Source organism: Ictidomys tridecemlineatus, chromosome 3 (genome assembly GCF_052094955.1).
Source record: "Ictidomys tridecemlineatus isolate mIctTri1 chromosome 3, mIctTri1.hap1, whole genome shotgun sequence".
Lineage (NCBI taxonomy): Eukaryota > Metazoa > Chordata > Mammalia > Rodentia > Sciuridae > Ictidomys > Ictidomys tridecemlineatus.
The window spans coordinates 167467887-167484362 of record NC_135479.1 but is presented as its reverse complement, the minus strand read 5'-3'; the positions used below and the strand labels follow the sequence as shown (position 1 = coordinate 167484362).

General features: G+C 35.4%; 1 protein-coding gene across 4 annotated transcripts in view; it reads right to left on the bottom strand.

The window, feature by feature from the left end:
• Nucleotides 1-16476, bottom strand: part of Dcbld2 (discoidin, CUB and LCCL domain containing 2) — a 91113-nt gene that overhangs the window by 45841 nt on the left and 28796 nt on the right. The window lies entirely within an intron of this gene.

Below are 16476 nucleotides of genomic sequence, written 5' to 3'. Positions count from 1 at the left end.
TGATTGGTAACTCATCTAACAAATTCTGAATAAGAATCCCAAGAACTGTTCCAAGCTACAGTAAAATCTCTTGATTAAAAGTAATGTGGACTTTCAGGGATATCATTCATTATTAGTGAAATGACATTAAAACTAAACAATATACCCAAAAGAATGGTTATAGTCAGAAAGATTGACATCAAGCATTGGTGAAGATGTGAAGAAATCAGAACCTTTATACAATAATGGCAGGAATATAAAATGGTACAGTCATTTTTGAAATAGTTTGGCTGTTTCTAAAAAAAAGTTTCGCAGCTCAGCAATTCACTTCTAGCTCTCTACTCATGAGGGAGAAAAACATGTTCACAAAAAGACTATGCATAGTAGCATTATTTCCATCTGTTTCAAACTGAAACAATTTGGTCATCAACTAGCTAATGGACAAACAAAATGTGGTGTATGCTCATACACTGGACTACTACTCCTCAACAATACAAAGGACAACACCCATGAACCTCAAAAACACTAGGCTAAGAAGAAGTTGTACGATATTTCTAGAAAAGGCAAACAAAGTAAAAGTGGAAAACATCAATGGCTGTCAGACTTGGGAAAAACAGGGATCAAAGTTGGTCACATAAGGAACTTTTTTAAAAAATTAACTTTTTTATTGGGGCACTATGCTTAACATAATAGTGGGCTTCATCATAACATATTCATACCTGCTCATGTGTATGAGTGAATGTGTCCTCCCAAATTCATATGTCAAAAATTCTAGCCCCAATATTATAGTATTTGGAGATGGGACCTTTGAGGAGAATTAGGTTGTGAGGGTGGTGCTCTCACAATTCAACTGATCTCAGGCTACCAGCTTTCAGAACTATGAGAAATTAATGTTTGCAGTTTAAGTCACCAGTCTACAGTATTTTTGTTATATAACAGCACAAACTAAATTCTCTGCCTTACCTAGAACTTTTTTCCCCTTCCACACACCACTCACAGTAACAAAATAAATGATGCTTCCCAAAGAGTTGTGAAGTGTTCAATAACAGCATTTCTCTCTTCCTGTGAGTGACCCCTGGAAGTACTCAGGGAGTACATAAAGGTCCACAATGGTCCAATCACTCTCCTTTTCAAAACAGCAACAATCCTTTTGCTTTTTCCCTCACTGTCTCATCAGGTCTCATCCCTTAATTAGTAAATATTTCAGCTTGTTTTTCAATATAAATCACCTAAACATCTTATGTAGAGAGTGATGATTTGAATCATGACCTCTGACTGCCCCATGGCTGCCTTTGCACTGTGTAAAGGTGCAGATCAAGATGGCCCAGTTGCTATGGTGATGCCCAGCCTGAGAAAGCTCCATGCCAAGGTACAGAGCTATATCAGTCTGAACCTTGAGCTCAGACACCAATTCTCAGGAAAAGAGAATTCTGGGCATAACAAGATAACCTCAATGTCTGAAAGTTTCACTGTGACCTTCAAGTCTGGCTGCTTTCCTGCAACTTTCCTACAAATAACCTTTTTTTTTTTTTTTGTAGTTATAGATGGATGGAATGCCTTTATTTTATTTTTTATTTTTATGTGGTGCTAAGAATCAAAGCAAGTGCCTCACATATGCTAGGTAAGCCCACTGCCACCATGAGCTACAACCCCAGACTCACAAATAATCTTTTGATGATAAAATCTATACAATGAATGTCCTGAGCTAGCTCTGGGTCATTATTCCTCCATCAAAGGATAGTGTGCCACCTGGTTCCAGCTTTCTCTCTGTATGTGTCTTTTTGTCTTTTCTCAATTCCCCATCACTTCTCATTGGTTTTCTGAATTAATAGCCATACTGGAAGTGGCAATCTTACAATACTACCTCTGTCTTTAACTGCACTATTGTTGAATTTATACCATCTTCATTTTGAAAAATATTTGCAGAGGTTGACTCTATTCTTTCCAGTGTATGATTCGTAAGCCATTTTTTGCTTCAATACATTATAAAAGAACCCTACAAATAATTATCGTCTGATACAGTAGTCTCCATTATCTGTAGTTTTGCTATCCATGGTTTCAGCTACCTACAGCTGACTGCAATCTAAAAATATTAATCTGTTTTGACTCTTAAAAGAGACACAATCTTCATGTATTATTATGTATTATTAATGTACACTGTTGTAATTATGCTATTTTATTAGTAGCTGTTAATCTCTATGCCTAACTTATAAGTTAACTTTATCATACATCTGTATGTATAGATAAAAACATCATAGTGTACATAGGGTTCAGTACTACCCATGGTTTCAGATGGAGATCTTGGAACACTTACAAGAAGAAAAAAATGGTTAACTCTTTCAAATTAGTTTTTAATATTAACTCAGAAGTAGTCCAGTAAGTAGGACAAATATTATTAAATACAGTAATTTTTTGGATACTAAAAATTTAAAAATACTGACCTAATGTTAAAACAAAGTAATACATATTTCATTCTGTTCCAAATATTTTCTTAAGTGCTGCAAATATCTCAAGCTATATACAATAATTTGCTAGTACCAAAGTCAAATGTGTGCAGAATCAGTGCCCATAACATCAACTCTTAAGACAAACTGGGAATAGGTAAAGGCAAGAGCAATTACATTAAGAAAATATTTACATATTCCAATTAACTCCTCTAAAAGTGAACAACAGATTGCCCTGGTTCAGCAGCACTAGCTGTTCTTTTCCTTTTAAGGACCTAAGTAGGTGTGATTTTATTAGAAGGCTGGATATGGTACTTAGTACAAATACTTCCAGGTATCTAAAAAGAGCATACCCTCCCAGCAGCTAGGGAGGCTGAGGCAGGTGGATTGCAAGTTCAAAGCCAATCTCAGCAAAAGTGAGGCACTAAGCAACTCAGTGAGACCCTGTCTCTAAATAAAATACAAAATAGGGCTGGGGATGTGACTCACTGCTTGAGTGCCCCTGAGTTTAATACCTGGTACCCCCCAAACAGGATCACATTTAAAAAATAGCTATCATGTGATACAAAGGTGTCTTTATAAAATTATGTTGTGTATACTAATACTAGGGAATCATAAGTTATTAGACTAAATTTAAAAGTGCTTTAGGAAAATTAAGAAATAACTGGACAAAAATATAATTTTGAAGTAAAAACAATTTAAAAAGTTAAGGTTTAAAAATTTTTTTCAGTGGGGAAAGAATCATATAGATACTTGATAAAAGCATTATAGTACTTTCTGTGGTGGAAATAAAAAATGTTGTTTTAAACCACTTGTTCTGTGAGACATAGGTATACAATATTATTTTTTTTAAATAAGGGAAAAATACAATTGCTAATCTTCTAGGTATTTTAATGAATCTAATGTATACCATGGAAATTCCAGTCCTCACCTCTTATTCCCAGCCTAGATGACTGTTTCTCACCTCCTTTAATCATAGGTTTTACTTATAAGTAATGTTATTAAACATGTGGCGAAATATTCTGGGAAAGGAAGAAAATACATTATTCCTTATCTGGGCATTCTAAATGGTTCATTAATTCCATTTCTGCAGTTTGGCCATTCAAAAGAAGTTACACAGTTCTCTTGCTTTCAAAACAATTATGCTAATTTATACAACAACTATAAATATATGGTCTTTACTTCAAGACAGATTTATTACCATTTTTCCCTGTTTAAAATTGTTACAAATTTACAAAATGAAAAAAATTAGAATAAAGAAGAAATAGTTATTATCCTCATGTAATCTTATTACAGAGATAACCACCAATAACACTTTGTAGTGCCTCAGCTCTTTCCATCTGATAAATGAAAACAGCAATAGTATTTGTCATAGAGTTATAATAATTGTTAAATAAATACAAACTTATACAAATGTATATACACTTGTTCGTCTATCTATGTATTAATCCACTCATGCATACTGTCTCTCCAACTGTAACATATGCTACTACTAAACTGAGCTGGATGTGTGGCACATGCCTGTAAGCTCAGAGGCTTGGGAGGCTGAGGCAGGAGGACCTCAAGTTCAAGGCCAACCTTGGCAACTAAGTTAGAATCTGTCTCAAAATAAAATGTAAAAATGGCCGGAGCCAGGCAAGGTGGTACACACCTGAAATCCCAGTGGCTCAGGAGACCAATGCAAGAGGATCTCAAGTTCAAAGCCAGACTCAGCAACTTAGCGAGGTCCTAAACAACTTAGCAATATCCTCTCTCAAAATAAAATACAAAATGGACTGGAGACATAGTTTAGTGGTTAAGCACCACTGGGTTCAATCCCCTTTACCAAAAAAAAAAAAAAAAATTTTTTTAAAGACTATGAAACTGATTTTTAGAACGACTATCCCAATTTATTCCTTCTACTCTAGCAGGATGAGATAAAAGAAAGTGGTAATTTGTTATTTTCTTGATTAATTAGTAAAGGAGAACTTTTCCAGTGTGTGTTTACTTTAAAAATTTCCTCTGGCATGTGATCCTTTTATGTTTCTATAATATTTTCCTGTTTTGTAAAAAAAAAAAAATTAAGACTTCTAGTTAACTATATAGCAAAAGGAAGTTATTTAGGTGCACTCCTGACCTAATCAGGCCCTTTCAAAGCATAGTGTTTTATCCAATGAGTTGCAGAAGTGGAAACTAGAGACACACATGCCAGCTGGCTTAGAAGAGAGCACACATCTGTGCTGTGAACTGCCATCAGGGCCACTACAGGCAGCCTCTGGGAAATGACAACAGTCCATGGCCAATAGTTACCAGGGAAACGGGACCTCAGTTTTACAACTCAACAAAGTGAATTCTGATAACAACCAGTGAACTTGGAAGAGAACTGTGAACCCCAGACAAAAATTGTATCCCTAGATGACATCAGTGAAACCCTGAGCAGAGAATTCAGTCATGAAGTGCCCAAATTTTTCATTTACAGAAACTGAGATAATAAACTGTGCTGTTTTAAGGTGCAAAATTTGTTGTAATTTGTTATGAAACAAACAGAAAATTAATACAACTGGAAACTACTTTATAGTTAGAATACCTTTTGGATGAGCAAATCTGATGGAAATATATAGCAGAACATGGAATGTATGGCTTAGGATCTGAACCAGCCCACAGATGTATTTTGCTTGGCCTCATAGTCTACAGTTTGGGGCCATACGTTCTTTCAAAAATGTTTAAATTAATTGCCAAGATTTTAAAAATCTGGAAACCTCACATAAATTTTAAATTTTCAGCTTCTCTTTTAAAAATGGGGGAAAATAAAAGAAAACTGCTATAATTTGGATGTTGAATGTTTCCCAAAGACCCAGTGTTAAAGATTTGATAATCAGGGTGGTGTTATAGGGAGGCAGGAAAATTTTTAATAGGTAGAACTTGGTAGGAGGTCTTTAGAGGGCATTTACTAAAGAAGATTGTGGGACCCTGGCCCCCTCCTCACTCTCTATTGCTGCCTGGCAATTAGACAAGTGGTTTTGTTCCACCATACCCTCCCACCATGATGTGCTGCCTTGTCATGGTCCAAAGCAATGGGACCAACTGATCACGGTCTAGAACTTTCAAAACTGCAAGCCAAAATAAATCTTTCCTGTTTGTAAAGCTAATTATCTCAGGTATTCCATTAGTATAGAATACCAAGGCCAGTTTTCCAAATGATTGTATCTAAGAAGCAGCTGAAAGAGAAAGTCACACTCCAGTTTTACATTGACCTATTCCACAACGTCTCCAGTTCTGAAGCGCAGTTTTCACTCATCATCATGCTGTTATTTTTCTCATGCCTATTCCATTCCACTCATTTATTCTACCTGCCTAGCCCATGTTACCAGTGAGTTTCTATCTACTTTGTAGAGTTCAGAGACCAAATAAGGTTATCATACCTCTTCCAATGTTCATTATCCACCCCACTTTCAGTAGATAAGAAACAGTAGCAAAGTAAACTCTGAAAAGATGCTAAAAGGAAATACTGTGTGTTAAAGAGAGGAAAGATGCATCGGATTCAGATAGACCAGAATGAGAGTTAATATTATTATAAAAATTAAGAAATCTTACTTATATTCTCAACTAAATGGAAACTCATTCAAATTACTAAGAGGTGTACTATGGAGCAATGCTCCTCTTAGGAGATTGCAGCTTAGCAAGATGAGGTGGAGGACACAGAGTTACTTGCTAGAACAAAAGCACATAAGTTTTGTCCACCTTCAATAGGGGGAAATGGAACTTGCTTAAAGAGCATCCATCATAATTTGCAAACAAAGTGATTTAGAAACAATTTCTTAGTACTTAGTATAGGAACATTCCAGTCTCAAAAACAAAACTTGAAATTCTCAAAGAATTTATTGAGTGTATATTATAAGGTAGGTGCTGGGGATCCAATGATGAAACTAAGTGTTGCCCTCAAAAGGCTTAGTGTAGTGGGGTAGGACAAATGCACAGTTGACGTGTCTATCTACAATTGAGATAGAACACATCAAACTTTAGATCTTGACAGAAGCCATTATAGTTGTCAATAAATGTTTAGAGTACATGCCATGATTAAATTACAGCCACCAACAGTTTCTTAAAAAAAAAAGAAGCACCTTGTGCTTGGTGGGCCAGAGTGATATGGAGTTGTAAAACTAAACTCCTTAGTGTGATTCAGTGTTCTCTTTTTGAATGACCAAAAGGTCTTCCCATAATGCTTTCTCTTACATTGTTATTGATAATACACTCTTATTTTTGGCTGGAGTTAGCTTTGGTTTTAGCAGTTTCAACAAAGACTCACCAGCTGAAAATAATAGGACATCATAGACCTAATTTTTTAAAAAAATATTAGACTATTGGGCTGGGCGTGGTGGCACACACCTGTAATCCCAGCAGCTCAGTAAGCTGAGGCTAGAGGGTTGCTTAGAAACATGTAAATCAAAAATTTATATGTAATCAAACTGCCCCCTCAATCTCAAGGTCACAATTTTTTTTTAATTAAGCAGTTTTGTATATGCAAGAAAAACTGCACCCATACCTTTCTTAAGGTATATAACTATTCAAAACTGAACTTCAGCCAATCAATATATACTGGGAAAACTTGAACAAAAATACTGATAGTGAACATTTATTATAATTGCAGACCAGAGAAGTTAGCAAGGGAGTTGAAGAAGAATGATATGTTATATGATATAGGCTATATGTTATGCAATTATAGACTGACTAGAATAAATAGGGAAGAGAAGGGAGAGCAAAGTAGAATAGTTCACTGAATGTAACAGTAGGCAGAAAGATAAAGGATACATTAAAGATGGACAAGTCAGAGCAAAAGATTATGAAAACAGAGACTATAAGCATTAAATACACACACACACTCTGAAAAAATAGCTCTTTATATAATTCACATGACTTAAAATAGTATAAAAGAATTGAAACAAAACATATCAGTTTTATAAATAAATGCCAAAGGATTTAACTTAGCTATTAATTTTTTTTTCATTTTGATTCAGAAAGACCCCAAAATATGCTCTATATAAGAAATACATTCAAAATTAAATGATTTAGAAATACTAACAATAAAGGAATGGGCTAAGACAGGTATACCAAGAAAAGAAAATAACAAATAAGAAAGATGTACATATAATGTTGATATCAAACAATGAAGAATTCAAATTAACATTATAAAGGACAATGTTTTAATGTTAGAAGTCACAATTTAAAATGAAGATATTAAAATCATGAATATTTATGTAACACAGCAAAAATCTTTATAAAAGCATAAAGCCCATGAAATTCACCAATAGAAAGAATACTAATAGAAGACCAAGTAAATAGTGATACAGAAGACACATATAATGAAAGAATTGAGATAGAACAAATCAAACTTTAGATCTTGACATTAGACAATAAACTTATCAAGCACACATGGAACATTCACACACAAGCAGTATAGATTAGGTCATAAAGTATCAGTAAGTTCCATAAAGTAGAAATATTTCAAACAATGTTCTCTGACAACAATATAATAAAATGGGAATTATTAACAATAACAAAGGAAGGTCCTTCTATCTGGAAATAAATGTACTAAAAACTGGGTAAAAGAGAAACCTAAACTCAAATTACAAAATTCCTAAAAAGTATTGATTCAATTGATACACAATAAAACTGAAAGAAGGGTCTAATAAATCAAGTCATATTTTGAAAAAAGTTAACAAAACAGGCAAACAATTAGTTAATATTAAAAAAGAGGGAAAGGGTAATGATAAAAGGAAAATAACCATTGAAGAAAATACAAAAATAAACATTAAAAAAATTATTAGATTCCATTTTTCAGATGTTATTGCAAATAAATTTGAAAACCCAGGTGAAATCGGTAATTTAATACAGTTTACTAAAACTGAATCCATTAGGAATAGAAGGCTTAAAGAGACCAATTTCCTTAGAAGAAATTAGGAAAGTTATTTAATAACTACCCTACCAAAAAGCACCAGGCTCAGATGGTTCCTGTGAAACATTTAAGACTCTAGATTATTCAAATGCTCTATAAAATTTCTTACTAGAATGCAAAAGGAGAAAAAAACTTCATAGCTGTTTCTCTATGTATGTGTAACATCAATAGCAACCTAATAAAGATAATACAAAATAAATTATAAGCTAATATGATTTATCAATATTTATGCAAAAATACTAAATAAAGCATTCTAAAACATATTCAATCCCTAATTGAAAGAATGACTTACCATAACCAAGTGGTATTTATTTCACAAATGCATACTTGGTTCACTGTTGTGAGCCATCCATGGGCTGTGAGTGTGAGCTATGTTCATTTGAACTATCTGAGGGGACAGGTCTGGCACTGCATGCTGATTGGGCTGTGTGCCTCTCCTTTCCCACTGCCTGTGAACCCACACAGCATCTAAGATGGGTGTAACTTGCCAAGATGTCAATCAATCTGCTGACCACAAGACATCAAAAAGCTAGATTCCACCTTTGAAATTTCTTATCCCCTGCCTTATTTGGTAAAGAGCATTCCATCAAATCTCCTTTGTGGGTACTCCCTATAAAAATAAAGAGATTCCAGGTGCACACTCTCTTTCCCAGCTGACCCTTTAAGTCACAGAGCCATCCTACCCTTGATCTGAGAAACTCCTGTCCATGTGTGGCGTGATTTCTTTGCCGTTTTCTTATCTTAATGTTGCAGCCAGCTCTTTTGAACCCAGCTCATCTCATCAGAGGGGGTCAGCTGGCAAGAGTTCACTATGAGGGAACCCATTAATATAGTATACCATACTAGTAGATTTATGTTGAAAAACCAGGAAAAGAACCCCCCATCAGAAACCAGGTTGGACAGCACCCTGATTTAGTTTCTAGCTTCAAGAACTTTTGAGAAAATAAACTGGTATTTTTTTAAGGAACCCAATCTATGGTACTTTGTTACAGCAACCTGAGCTAAGTCACTTCCTTAACATATCCACTAAGATCAGAAAAAGAAAAGGATGTTCACTATTTCCACTAGTATTTAATATTGTACTTAATTTGAGGTATCAGCCAATGTAATTAGATAACTCTATCACAGGCATAAGAATTAGAAAATAGGGATTAAAACTATCTTTATTTACAGCTGTGATACACCTAGAAAGTGAATCATAAAACTGAAACAATAAAAATAATGAGTAAAGTAGCAGAATATAAAATTACCATACAGAACCCTAATCATCACACAATTAGGAACCAGTTAAAAGATATAAGGTCAAAACAAACACAAAAACACCTTCACTTACAAAGTAAAGATATCTAGGAATAAATTTAAGAAAAAATCCTATATGAGAAAGCTTAACACTCCTGAAAGACATCAAAAAACAACTGTTGTTCTTGAACAGGATGACTTGACATCATAAAGCTAATTTATAAACAACACAATCCTAATAAAAATACCTACAAACTTTTTTATATAAGTTGATACTAACCTTGTTATGGGTAAATAAACAGGCAAGAATAGCCAAATGAACATCTCTGAAAACAGACTAGACTTGTCAGGCATTAAAACATACTATAAAGCCTCTGTAATTAAAACTGAGGTTCTGAGGAAAAGACCCCCACAAGACGGAGTCAAAATAACTGGAAAGCACCTGCATTGATATCAAAGTCAGTAACTGTAGGAGAAGGCTGAAGTTCAACAAGAATACAGACACTTGGAGAAACTCTGAGATTCTGAATACTGGAATAGAAGGTGAAAAAGGGAGCATCCCAGCACTGACCATATGGCAGAGAGTGAGGGGTAGAGATGAAAAGGGAGAGTCCGAGGGTCCATCATTAGCACACAAATCAGCACTTGCAACGCTAAACTCTAAACTGACAGTAGACCTGGGATCTACACAGCAAACTGGTTCTACAGAAATACTTCACCCATCTCAGGGTACTGTAACAAAGAGACATCTTGAGAAAGCCTTATGGGAGCTTACTGTTTGGGGAATCAAAGGCACCTGTATTTTCTTCTCCAGGTCCTGTTGGCAATATTACTGTACTTATGCAGTAGGCAGCTGCCCTGAGAGTCAGTTTGACACAAACCTGCTGAGAATCCTCTGCAGTGGGAAACTGAAGTGTGACACAAAAGGAAATAGAGGATGCTTACCCTTTAAAACCTATGGTCTAGGAAGCCAGAGGCAGGAGTCCAGGGGAACAAGCACTGGCACATGATTTTTGTGCAGAAGCCGTCTCCGGACACTAGAGGTATGAGGCCTGCTGCCCCCAGCACAAATACTTGTGACTACAGGGCTGCTCTCCAACTTCAGGGTACATGGCACAAAAGGCCTCAGAGTCATTGATATATTTAGTGTCAACTATCAGCTCTGCCCTTAAAGTGTGAGGGGAACTGGAGGGAACCGCTCCAAACAAGTTCTACACTTTCTACTAGCTTGGTGACTCATACGGCCAGTTCTCAGTGTGCAGCCAAAATAACTTCAGAGTAAAACTTAGCCTGTGAAGCTCTGAGTTCCACTCGCTTTTGTGGTGTGCAGGGCAGCTGAGAGATATTCCAACTGGCTCTGGCCACAAACTAAAAAAGAAAAGAGGGATGAAAAACCTTAGCCTTTGTTCTCTTCCCTAGAACTGAGCCTAAAAAGACATCTGTACAATTTGTGAATATCTACTCTTATCCACACAACTGAGCACCTCAGTGGAGGAGAAATATTTTTTGGGGGGGAGGGGCGGTGTATTCGGAATTAAATTCAGGGGAACTCAACCACTGAGCCACATTCCCAGCCCCATTTTGAATTTTATTTAGAGACAGGGTCTCACTGAGTTGCTTAGTGCCTCACTTTTGCTGAGATTGGCTTTGAACTTGCAATCCTCCTACCTCAGCCTCCAGAGCCAATGGGATTACAGATGTGTGCCACAGTGCCTAGCAATGAGAAATTCTTAATTTTTATGAATACAAATACTTTCGTCAGTGCTGTTTTCGTGAAGAATCTATTTATTATTCTTCTGCTTTCCTCTTTTTTAAAAATTAATTTTCTTTATTTTTTAAAAACTTTGTAGATGATTTTTATTATTGTTGCCCCTTTTCTATTGCTTTTGCGTTGTTATTTTTATTTGTCTAATATGTTTTCTTTTTTCTTGTATGTTATTGTTTGTTTTTTTTCTATGTAGTACTGGGGGTTTATCAAGCACTGGGAGTTTATCAGTGTGGTACATTGACCACATTGGGTGGGTGCTTTTCCACTAAGCTATACTCCTACCCAAGCTCAGAGAAATTCCATCTTACTTCAGCCATGACCTAATCTCTTTCAAACCATGATGGATACTCTAAAGGACAGGGAAAATAAAATCCCTCAGTTGTGAACCCAGCCCCAAGTAAACATGGCAAAGGTGGGCCCAAAATCTCAATCCTGGACATTCACCCCTATAATAACAGCAGAGAGAACATAAGGGTTATACACCATCTATTCCACTGTCTAAACCACACCCCCCCCCAAAAAAAACAGAAAAAGCAAGTCCACCCCCCCAAAAAAAACCCCAAAAACAGAAAAAGCAAGTTTCTCAGGCTGTGCCATGTACACACTGTGCCAAAAGCCACTACTCACATCCAAAGAAGCTATAGGAAAACTGAAGTTCAATTGTAATTAAATTCAACACCCATACAACAAACAGAAATCCCCAGCCAATTCATCAGGTAAGGCTTCTTAGTAGGAAGGCTCTCAAATAAAAGTGGAAGGAATAACCATTTCATGAATGTTCAAATTTCAACAGAGAAATACAAGAAATATGAAAAAAGGAAACATTACACCTCTTAAAGTTTATAACCCTCTAGCAACTGATTCCAAAGATATTGGAGGGAATGAAATGCTGAAAAAGAATGAAAAAGGCAGTGCAGTTCCATCCTTGTCAACACTCTGACCACCTCAGTTGAGGCCCTTTATTTTCATTCAGATTTTTCTCCTTTCCATCAAGTGCATGTGTGTGTATGCCTCTGCATTCTTGTGCCAATTAGTTCCTGGACACACACTAATTCCCCACCCCTCCTTCACTTTTGTTTCCACCCATTTGTCATTCTACTTTTTTGACTTTAAGAGGATCAGGGATTTTGTTATTTCTTTTGGTTTGACTGTTTTGCTATTGTTTTTGTTTCTCTTAATATTCTTTCTTCTACCTCCAATAGCCAAATTTGCAAAATCTTTCTTCTTGTTACTTATTTCAGTTGTTCCATTTGCTACCTCTTCTGCTTTACCTCTTCACTTTATAAATATTTTAAACTTTCTTTTGCCTTCCTAATCCATTTTTTTTCCTCTTAATGAACTGTAGTTTTACTCTTTTATAAAACTATTTAGCTTATATAATTCCTGGCCTTCACCATTCATGTTGTTGTGGTTATTACTGTGGAGGCTGTAGTTTGCATCTGAAGTATACTTTAATGCTAGATCTAGTTTACAGGTATTTATTGTAGTTAATGTGGTTAATACTGAAACCACTGTTCTTCATTTTGTGGTAATTAGTGCTATACACATCATAGTAGGAACTGGACATTTTTGGGGGGGTGTATTTTCACCATTATTTTATTTATTTATTTTTTAAATACACGACAACAGTGGAATGCATTACAATCCTTATTACACATATAAGCACAATTTTTCGTGTCTCTGTATATAAAGTATGTTCATTTATTTTAATGCTGTAAATTAACACTGTTGTTGCTGTTGCTCGTTTCCCCTTTTTCTGCGAGGGGCTGGGCAGTGACCAGAAAACTGCAAGTTCACAAGATACAAATTTTGTAACTAAAGTAGACCTACAAGTTAGTCCAGTACAGTGCACCTTGCTCCACACAACCCGGCTTAAGCTGCAATACTTTTTAACATGCAGACTAAGGAAGACAAAAACTCCAAACCAATCAGTAGGCCCCAAATAGAAACAACCGAAAAAGGACATCTGGTCCACTACAGCTAATGGTTTCTACAGTAAAATCAGAGAAAGATTCCAAAATAATGGCTCAGGGAACCCACAGTGTTACAATAGCTCTCCAGTGCTGAATTAAGCAGTTCTTCCACAGAAGGGCACTAGCGGTGAAAACTCACAGTTGGATTACATTGAGCCTGCATGTTAAAGCTAAGAGATAGCAACAACATATGACTTATTACAAAAGATAAATACACACCAAAAGACATTCTCACAATAGAGAAAAATGAATACATCTCAACAGATGGCCAAGTCTAAGACCTCTGAAAATGTGAGGAAATGGGCAAAACAGTCTCCTCCTAAAACTTACAATCACCCAACAAAGGAACTCACAGACATGGAAGGGGATGAAATTTCTGAGAAAAAAAATTAAAACTGATTGATTATTAAAGTTATTAATGAGCTAAAAGATGAATTAAGGCGGATGAATTAAGAGAACAAATATGGGAGATGAAAGATCATTTTGAAAAAGAGAGATACTGAAGAAAAACCAATCAGAACTCCTGGAAAAAAAAATTACACAATAAATCAAATAAACAATTCACTTGAAAGTATCACCAATAGATTAGATTCTGTAGAAAATAGAATGTCAGGCCTCAAAGACAGGTGTTTGAACACTCAGTAAACAGTAAACAAAAGACCAAGATCAGAATATAAGAACACTCAGGGAACAACATGAAGAGAACAAAATTAAGAATCACTGGGATAGAAGAGGGCATAGAAATATAGGCAATGCATTAAAAATCTTTTCAGTGAAATAGAAAATTTTCCAAATCTTAGGAACAAGATGGATGTCCACACATAAAAAACAATCTCTCCAGGACACATCATAATTGAAATGCCTAGTACAGAGAATAAAAATAGAATATTAAAAGCCACAAGAGAAGAAGGTCTCATTTCAAGGTAAACTAATAAGGCTCATTTCTGACTTCTCAACTCAAACTCTAAAAGTCAGGAGGGCTAGGAATGAAAAAATGGAAATGCTAAGGGGGAAAAAATGCTGGCTAAGATTGCTATACCCAGCAAAACTTTGAGAATCAAAAGTAAAATAAAACCTTTCAATGATAAGGATAAACTAAAGGTATTCATGAATATTAAGCCAAAACTATGAAAGAGAAATACCACACAAAGAAGAGCTCAAAAGCAAACTCCAGAGCTCTCAAATGGATAAAGCTTCCCAGAAGAGCAATTAATAAAAATTTAAGAATGAATTAACTCTATGAAATAAGCTAAAATGGCTGGAAATAAAAGCATCTCTCCATAATATCTCTGAATGTAAATGGTCTCAATTCTCCAATTAAAAGACACAGACTGGCAGAAAGATTATAAAAACAAGACCCAATATATATTGTTTGCAAGAGATTCATAAAGTTGAAAATAAAAGATAGAAAAAGGTATCCCATGCAAATGGAGTCTCAAAACAAAAAGCAGTAGCTATTCTCATATATGGCAAAGCAGATTTCAAAAAACAAACAACCCTAAAAAAGAATCAGAAGAGACATGGATGATCATTACTTACTAGTAAAGGGAATAATCCAATAAGAAGATATAAAAATGGTAAACATCTATGCCCCAAATATCAGCACACCTAATTACATAAAATAAACACTCCTTGACAATAAAGTCCTAGACAGACTTTAATACAATAATACTGAGTGATTTCAACGGCCTCTCACCAATAGACAGGTCATTCACACATAAAATCAAGAAAGACTTATTTGACCTAAATGATACTATACTTCAAATGAACTAACAGCCATCTATAGAACATTTCATCCAACAACAGATGAATTCAATTTCTTCTCAGCAATTCATGAGAGCTGTTCCAAAATAGTCCATTTTGGATCACAAAACAAGTAATAGCAAATGCGAAAAAAAAAAGGATATTATCCCACGCATCTTATCAGATCATAACGGTATGAAATTAGAAATCAACTAAAAGGAAAAATTATACAAACCACATAAACACAGAAGAAAGGTTATAGTATTAAGTGCTTTATATTTTAAAAAAATGTCAAATAAAAAATCCAATCCTACAATTCATACTCTGCTTGACCTGAATGGGATATAGAGCTGCTGCTCCTCCCTCTGACCCGGCCAGCCAGCCCAAAGCTGACCTTGAAACTGAGGGGTGATCTTTAACTGTAAGGCTGCTTTCTCCTTTAAACATTCCCTGTACCCCGATCCCTTTGTCTTTTTCACCAAAGGGTCTCAGCTTCTTACCAAAGAGGGTTAGAGGCCAAGAACCTTTGGGTACAACATTTAAGGGAATGTGAGTACAATGCGAAGTGTCTTTAAAAGCATGTTGTGATGTACACATTTTGCAATTATTATTATTATTATTATTTTTTTTTGGTTACAGTAACCATTTGTAAAACATTCTAAATTATTTCCATAGCTCTGAAGCAGCAATCTAATTCTCTTCTCATTTTTGGAAGGTAACTTTCCAGCATAATCCATGTTTTCCTCTCCAGAGAGGATAAAAAAAGGAATGTGCCTGCCTTACTGGGAGTCAAACAGAGCTCAGAGAAAACCTCATTGTTCTGTGCAAACTACCAGGCAAACCAAAATCCTGATTCCAAGGGGAATCACGTATTTTCTTTTCTTTTGTTGTTGTTGTTTGTTTAGCTTTAAGGTATCTTTAGACAACTTTATTCTTCTTTTATATTTTTCATTAGAAATTATCAAATTAAGATGATGAGACCTCTGAGACTTTTTGTTTTTGTGGTGTTGGGTATCGAACCCAGGGCCTCATATATGTTTGGGTAAGTGCTCTACCAATGAGCACATCCTTAGCCTTGAGACCAAATTTTTATCCCATCTCTACCCTCTTCTCAACTGTCCACAGAATAGATCATGGGCCTCTTAATCTTGAGGTGACCGTGTGATTGCTCTCCTGCCTCTTTGAAAAAGAAAGAAAATTATGTTTTTGCCACTGATTTAGCCATATGAAACTCAACTCATCATCTTTTTCTGGATCTGAAGCTGCTGTATCTAAAAGTGACATCTCTTTGTGCTTTGTACCAGTCAGTGCTACAGAATCTTGAATGGCTTATGTACAAAACTTATAAAGTTGTACATTATTTTAAAACTTTGCTTCTTATTGGCTTAAAATGTATTC